The 8,288-nt window shown below is 34.4% G+C and overlaps 1 long non-coding RNA gene across 1 annotated transcript; it reads right to left on the bottom strand.

Annotated features, from left to right (window-relative positions):
* Positions 1–7,123: 7,123 nt before the first annotated feature.
* On the bottom strand, positions 7,124–7,857 carry LOC125238266. The gene is made up of 3 exons (XR_007178420.1): positions 7,843–7,857; positions 7,676–7,729; positions 7,124–7,170 (listed from the first exon to the last, which is right to left on the bottom strand). It is a non-coding gene; the product is annotated as an uncharacterized LOC125238266 (long non-coding RNA).
* Positions 7,858–8,288: the final 431 nt, after the last annotated feature.

Raw genomic sequence — 8,288 nt, 5'->3', positions numbered from 1 at the left:
AGCTTTCTAAGGAACTACTGAAAAATGCGTCAAAATATAAACACAACTGTTAAGCAAAAAGTTAAAAATCGTAGATTAAGAGTTGAGAAGAGTTCAAAGTTATTTTAACCAATTCTGGTCTTTTTAGGTAACTTTGAAGTAATATCTATAAAGTAAATTATTAAAGGTTTTTTAATCAACAACATCAAAATAAACTTAAAAATGTCATTTTTTAAAAAGAAGCTTAGAAAATATATTGGAACGGAACGCATTTTGTCAGTTTGATTTGATTGAAGTAACGAAGTGAAGTCAGTCGCCGCAATTGACGCTGTTTTTCCCTCCTTTTTCGTTTGGCGCCTGTTGTGTCGTACGCGTCCTCAGCGATTAATAATAACGTACACCTATTCGTTTCATCGAGAACATGTGCTCGGTAATACAATTTACTGAAAAAGACGGCGGAACCGTATCATTAGTGAACAACCAGTGGTTTACGCCAAGGCGGTACGAAGTATTCTGGCCCCCGTTAAGGGAACCAAAGCATTTGATAAAGTTTTAGCTGATGCGCAGACACCAGACGAAAAGTGGAAACTTTACAGCGTCGAAAGAGTTTTTTGTGAGACTGGTACGTATATTTTAAAATTTATTTTATTTTGATACATTTTACAAACCACTTGGATTTATCTATGGGCAGATTCGTTTCCTGACCTGTAGGAAATTATGAGTATCTGGATGTAATATATCCTGATTTATCGAGAGCTTACTGATTTTGGTGAAAGTTTTCTAACTGTATTTTGTGTGACTACTACCTAAGACAGGTAATTTTTTAAAACTGCTTGGATAAATTTCATGTGATAGCTACTATATATGGTTTCCTAACTCCTAGAGACAAAATTTTTTGACAGGCATACCAAATTGTATTATTTCTTCGCAGGCATTTGATTATTATTTTAAAGTAAAACGATGCATTTGTTGTTACTGGTCGATGGAGCAATAGTTAATTAATATTTTTTACTAACAAGTAGACTATAGCAATTGTCTATTTAACAACCAACTGTTACGTAAATTGATTCAGTTTCATGACAAACGTTTCAATTGAGACCACCTTTAATCGATTGAAACTTTTGAATGGCATCTTTTAGAAACTAAAGCTTGAATTTACAATTCTTCGAGTACTTTTACTAACTTTTAGTCACACCTATATTTTAAATAATACTATATTGTTCTCTCTTAATGTGAACTTATCGCGATCGATTGAGGGACCACATTCTGCATGCCATTTGTCGTATTGAGTTAGCAGAGAAAGTCACAATTAATGAAATTAGTTTTACAAATCTTTTACTAAGAGTACCCATTTACGGAAGTTGTGAATTTGAAGTGGATTATGAAATATGGATACCTAACAATCCTGACATGCACGACTGAGGATCCACCTTTAACCGAATGTGACTTTTGAGTGGCTACTTTTACAAATTATTGATATGAGATCAACATTCAAAAGCTCGAAGTCTAACGTGGACCCTCAGTAGAGATGCACATCCCCACCCATACCCCCCCCCAACCAATTGTCTGACTGACGGCAGGTTATTGATATTCAACCCTTTCTTTTGGACCCTCAACTCTGGTTATATTTGTTTGATACGCTCTCCGATTACATTTTGTATATTCATTCATATCTAAAAGCAAGTTTCACATAACGATTATATTACTACATTACATTAAGTACATTCAATTATCTATCACAATCATAATCATGAAGCATTGGAATGCTTACTGAATAGCTGTTATTGCGGAAAACCACGCATTTGGTTAAAATATCATTAACAGGTATCAATTTAAAATCTGAATATTTTTTTACTACCATGACATCAATGGCTACTGAATTAAAAGGGTACTCAAAAAACGGCTGATAGTTTACAAACTCTTTGCCATAAATGAATAAAGTATGATTTTTAAGGATGTTATATATCTTAAACACCTTCCTATTTTTAGTAAGACAATATTAATCAGCTTCACGAGATTCTGCTACATGTAACGTACTTTTTTTATATGTTAGTTTTTTATAACATTCATATACATTTTCCTCAGGTAGAAATTCAAGAATAAAACTGGTCAGAAACTAGTTATTTTCGATGAGGCTGTATAGTTTTGAAGATTCCATTTCTTTCAATCATCGTACAATTTGTTGCAATGGCTTATTAGGCGATCGTACTAATTTTTTTAAACTCCCCAATGCGTTTTCAAATGGGAATGTTGAATATTCATCTAGTGGAACCAAAGAGGCGTACATCATCGCATATATGACATAAACATGTAGAACATTATATACCAAAAAATGTAATCCATAAACCGATTTTGAATGATTAATAAAAATCAGAAGTAATTCCTGAGCCAAATCTATACCAAGTTCTCTAATATGTTTGTTTGAACATAACAAAATCGTGACATAGCTGAATGAAAAAGTAGCAAAGTTTTGTAAAGATGAACGTGGCAAGATGTCCTTTAACATTAATTGGACCTACAATATAATAAAAACATTCAAATATTCAGTTGCTTTCCATCGAGCTAATTCAGATAAGTCTTCCGCGGTTTTCTATTAAATTCAACTGGTATATATTTTGAACAATGGATTAGTTTTTCAGATATTAATTTTAATTAATAAAGAGTAGGGTAAAAATATAAAGTAGTGGACTTTGTATACGAAATGACATTTAAATCATTCACTAATCCACATTTAATCACGCTTACGCATATTAATTTTCCTTCCAAACAAACATTATGCATATATTCAATAGGAATAAAGATATCAAATCTATAGGGGCGTAAAAGTGGTGACTCTCCAACATGATGGTAGTTCATCAAGCTGTGAACGAAATGATTCATTGGTCCTAGTAAAGCAAGACACACTTTCATAGATCACGCGGCCGCGGTAATTCGCCTATTGTCTATACACTTGTCGCAAGCTGAATAACCACCATGTTGTTTAGTACACTTGATAAATGCTCGTGCAAAGTGAGCGTCACAAATAAAGCTATGGATTTTAACAGTGTAATGAATATTTTCAAGATCGAAACCATCTCTAAGTAAAGTTTTCTAATTCGTCAACAAACGGGCTTTAAAAAAACATTTAATGGTGAAGGTTTAGCTTGACCACAGAAAGAAGACGTTATCGTACAAATGGTTTAGCATTAGGATTGTTTTTTAGGCAATCCTTAATATTGGCCACAATTGTGTATTAGTACTTTTGAATATGGGAAGTCCATCAATGTTAAAAGAAACATTAATTTCTCTATTACCGAGATTACTATCATTATCGTTAAATAGTTTTATTTGCTTTTGAATTTGGGAAAGAAGACCTAAATGTACTAATTCACCAGTATCTAACTTTCTCTCTCTTCTAGTAATTTCTAGTTAGTAAAGGGGTTGTCAACAGTGTTCTACTATCTTTTGGTAATCCAGGGCATAAAGTAATGACACAATTTTAAGAAGACTATTTAAAGCATTATGTGGTATTTGATATTAGAGTGGCCCAATGTTTTAACTCTGTTTTGAAATCATCTTCTTTTATGAGACTTCCGAATCTGAATCAGATAGTAAATGCTCATTATCACTAGTAATGATATGATTATCGTGAGATATGCTATGTTCTATCAATAAACCGGAATTATTTCTAGAACTCCTTGGAATACAATTTCAGATTGAGAATTATTATATGAAGTACATGGCAAATTAACTAAGAAGAGATGCACTTACAGTTGTAGTACTCTTTTGTAAATTTGAAATTACATTTAACTGTGTGCTTCTTTGGCTCTTCGCAATAATTGTTGGCCAACTATGTATTTTTTTCTCGAATGATTTATATTTTCTCTGCCATGTTTATTGTTGTTTAATCTTCTTCAATCTTTCAGGGCATGTTTTAACCAAATTTTAATGGAATCTTCTACGTCTTTAGCTGTAGACCCAGATGTAGTGGTGACAACTCCTTCTATAAAGATAAAGGATATAATACATATGTTATAATGTTAGCAATCATTACTTACTGAATGGCAACCTAATAATTAAAATCAAGGATCCGGCAGACCCCGCCGACAGTGGCGAGACGAGCTTGACTCCTTTCTAAAAGTATGGCCAGAGATCTGCTCAAGATAGGGAACAATGGAAAAAGTGCGGGACGAGTCCTTTGCCCAGCAGTGGAACACTATAGGCTCGCAATAAAAAAAAAAATATAACTATTTATGCAAAATAATAAGTTTTACTTCATCTCCAGATTCTCCAGCAAGTGACAGGTTGCTTTTTCTACAACTAACCAACTATTGTACGAGGTAATTAGGGTAGGTCATATTGAACAACTTTTTCTATGGGACGTGGACCAACCCCAAAATCCTAAAAAAAATTACCACAATTTAGTGAAACAGCCAACTTACCCACGATACAATCTCGCAGGCGCAGTTGGCAGAAAGGCTTTTTGTAATCGATCTTCTTTCCATAAAAAGTTGTACTTGTTGAGCCAGCTGGTCCAGTGGTTCAAAATTTCATTAGTCGAGGCATTTAATTTCTTTGCTCGCAATATCCCTGCCTCCAAGAAGTTCTCATGTAAAATGGAAACCTGTAACAAAACAAATATAATGTATAATTGAAAAATAGCAAATAAAAATTATTGTTCGGGACATTGACTAGTTGAGTACATACATACATATAATCACGCTCTGTTTCCCAGAGGGGTAGGCAGAGATCACGGATTTCCATTGCACTGCCACGATCCCTGACCAATGACCACTAATTAAGTGAAGATTAGCAATATATGAAATACATTTTTTAGCCGAGTTTAGACATGCAAAGTTATTGCTGCAAGTTTTGTGAGATTGCAGAAGTATATGCAAGAAAGAGACGCAGATATTTGCCAGTTTGCCACCCACTGCAATTACCTATAGTTGCATCTTAAAACTTGCAGCAATAACTTCTGCTGGTCTTAAACCTCAGCTTTACAAATGTTGTATCCGTATTGTATGCGAGTTGTATGTATTTTAGACATACTACTAAATAACTATAAATTGCACCACCTGCTTCAAGCTGTTCCTTCCTTCTTCCTTTGTAATGTAACAGTCTGTCTGAATGAGACTCGCTTTGAAGCTACAAGGCCGCCTATTGGTGCAAATATTCTCATTTATCTCTTTTTCTGTAAATCTTTTTATATGGTGTTCAATAAAGAGTTATTGTAGGTATTGTAACTTACTCAAATGTCATCGTTTCTTTTTCTCTATTAATAATTCAGTTGTAGTTAATTCATCGGCATTTTGAATTGGGAATTTGAATTCCGGTTTTAAGAACTGCTACTTTCGATGTGCCAGTATGTTTTAACAGACTTATTATTTGATCATTTTGAGTTTGATACATGTCAACAATGACAGCACTTTTTGTTTGGTATCCTAAAAAATAAATATAAAATAAAAACAGTGTAAGTGCAAAGTGGTCAAATACTATCGGAACAAGACTCGAGAGGTGTACATTGGCCGCTGCGATGATAGATACATGTTATGCTACGACTGTACACACTCTCGTCCGAGACAACGCGAGATCAGGCACGCCATGAGCCAGTCATCCATTCTAATATTATAAATGCGAAAGGAACTCGAGTCTATCTGTTACCATTTGACGGCCTCTTAGCCTACGCCTAGTTGGTAGTGCAACTGCTTACATAGCAGGAGATTCTACAAATCGAACCCCGGTAAGGGCATATATATTTGTGCGTTTATCACAGACATATTTGTTCTTGAGTAATAGATGTTTCTAAGTGTATACAGTATGTCCTTAGCCATTGGATCAAAGTTCTCTTAAATCCACATAGGGTTACATCTCTCAGAAGTGCTCAACACTAATTACGTAATGTGTTTGCATGTATGTGTCGGTGTTGGCACTGCCATCACGCAGAGCATTTGTGCCATAACTATCAATAAGATATTTTTCATGTGAAGAAATGTACATTAGTGGTCAAGCACAAAAATTTGGCCAAGAGCGTGTCAAAGCCATGACTCAGTGTAGGGTTCCGTAGTTTTCCGTATTTTTTCTCAAAAAACTACTGAACCTATCAAGTTCAAAACAATTTTCCTAGAAAGTCTTTATAAAGTTCTACTTTTGTGATTTTTTTCATATTTTTTAAACATATAATTGGTTCAAAAGTTAGAGAGGGGGGACACACTTTTTTCCTTTAGAGCGATTATTTCCTGAAAATATTAATATTATCAAAAAACGATTTTAGTAAACCTCTTATTCATTTTTAAATACCTATCCAACAATATATCACACGTTGAGGTTGGAATGAAAAAAATATCAGTCCCCACTTTACATGTAGGGGGGTACCCCTAATAAAACATTTTTTTCGATTTTTTATTTTTGCACTTTGTTGGCGTGATTGATATACATATTGGTACCAAATTTCAGCTTTCTAGTGCTAACGGTCACTGAGAGATTATCCGCGGACGGACGGACGGACGGACGGACGGACGGACGGACGGACGGACGGACGGACGGACGGACAGACATGGCGAAACTATAAGGGTTCCTAGTTGACTACGGAACCCCTAAAAAGTACTACATCATAGTCATATATAGTATATTACCTACCTGTTAATCCCTGAACTCTCGATGGCGTTGCTGCTGGCTCGTCGCTGCCGATATTCGACGGTTGTTCATATTGGCACCGAGGACTAACTTGGCGTGCAAAGGAGTTAACCGTCCGTCGCCGTCGTCTGCCAAATCTGACAACATACAAAATATAATAAGTTTTTGGCAAAAAAATATTTTTGGTACAAGCTTTTATCGCTGACTGTACTTTTCTTACGACAGACAACTAATACTCATCAAGACAATTCTAAAAAAGTCATTTTTATGACGCTATGATCCATGGAAGTTACATACAGGTCGACCTAATATAAAAGCTTGTTGCTATAAAAATAAAAGCGGAAATTTTTTAGTACCTACCTATTAATAAATAAAGATGAATCCAACAAAAAAATCATCCTTGCTGTTTACAGCCTAGCAGGAACACAGTAATGAACACCACACACACACACATACATGATGATGAAAGTTAAAGCGCCGCATGGGTTAAAATATATAAACATGGATATCTTACCTTGCATTACACTGTTTTTAAGATGGGAAGCTCATCTGCTACATTCAGTAATGAGAGGGTTCCTGTTGGCAAAAAACATTTAATTTAATATGAATTATATTTACTACAAATATTAATACTATTAATAACACAATGCACGCAAGGAGTTAATTGGAGATTAAGTGGATAGGTATATTATTAGTTTCGAAGCAACATCAGACAAAGAACATATTCTAAGTTCCGTAATATACCACACTACATTTATAGTGCTGCGGTATATGTAGTAGCAATGGCTGGGACAGGCTAAACCCCAGGTTAGCAATTTATTTAGTTGGCCTTAGTATGTAATACATTATAATTTTATAATTAGTATAATTACAGGGTTTGACAAAAATGACTATTCACTTGTAAGCCTTTAATCAGGTATTTTGCGTGCCTGGAGAATCTATTTTATTATAGATCAAAGGTTACCTGGCTCGATTACCTTTTTTAAATGTTATGCATTTTTATGAAGCCCTACCCAAATCTAAACTTTACCAGGTAAGAGTATAATATGTGTTTATCTATTATTTATTAATTATAATTTACTTTCTGCTATTGAAGCGGTTTCTTGGGCAATGTTTGGCTGAGCTTGACGACTATCTGCACAAAACATAACATATAATTTTTGCGATTAGAGGTACTTCGGAATTACATCATTAATATCAACCAAATTACTACATATTCATAACAGGTGTTTTGACTATAAAACCCACCTCCATAATCTCCTTCCATTGTCAGCAGCTTGAAGTGGTTGTAATTTCTTTTTTAACGGTGGTGGCCTTATGTGTTTATCTTCGTCACTGCTGCTAGAAATATATCTTTTTTGCCTTTTACGTTTAAGACTTGGTTCTGTTTCGACTTCAGTCTGTATGTCTGATGTATCTTCAACCAGTTTCAGTTTTTTTGCTTTCTCTAGGTCATCTTTAGGTACATGCAAATAAAAAAATACACACAACATGCAAAAATAATAAATTAACACAACATAATGCATCCCCCTAGTAAACAAGGTTATTAAGTAAACATATAGGATGGACTTGCATTAGTACGAATAACCTGAAATTGTACAGTCAGCCAATTTAATTAGTAGGTCACTTTTGAATCTTTGCAGGATTCTTTGATGCCAGCATGTCTACTAAAATTAATTAATTTAGTTATTGTA

This window comes from Leguminivora glycinivorella, chromosome 23 (assembly GCF_023078275.1).
Source record: "Leguminivora glycinivorella isolate SPB_JAAS2020 chromosome 23, LegGlyc_1.1, whole genome shotgun sequence".
NCBI classification, from domain to species: domain Eukaryota; kingdom Metazoa; phylum Arthropoda; class Insecta; order Lepidoptera; family Tortricidae; genus Leguminivora; species Leguminivora glycinivorella.
The sequence above is the reverse complement of the archived record's forward strand: the minus strand, read 5'-3'. Positions and strand labels throughout refer to the sequence as shown.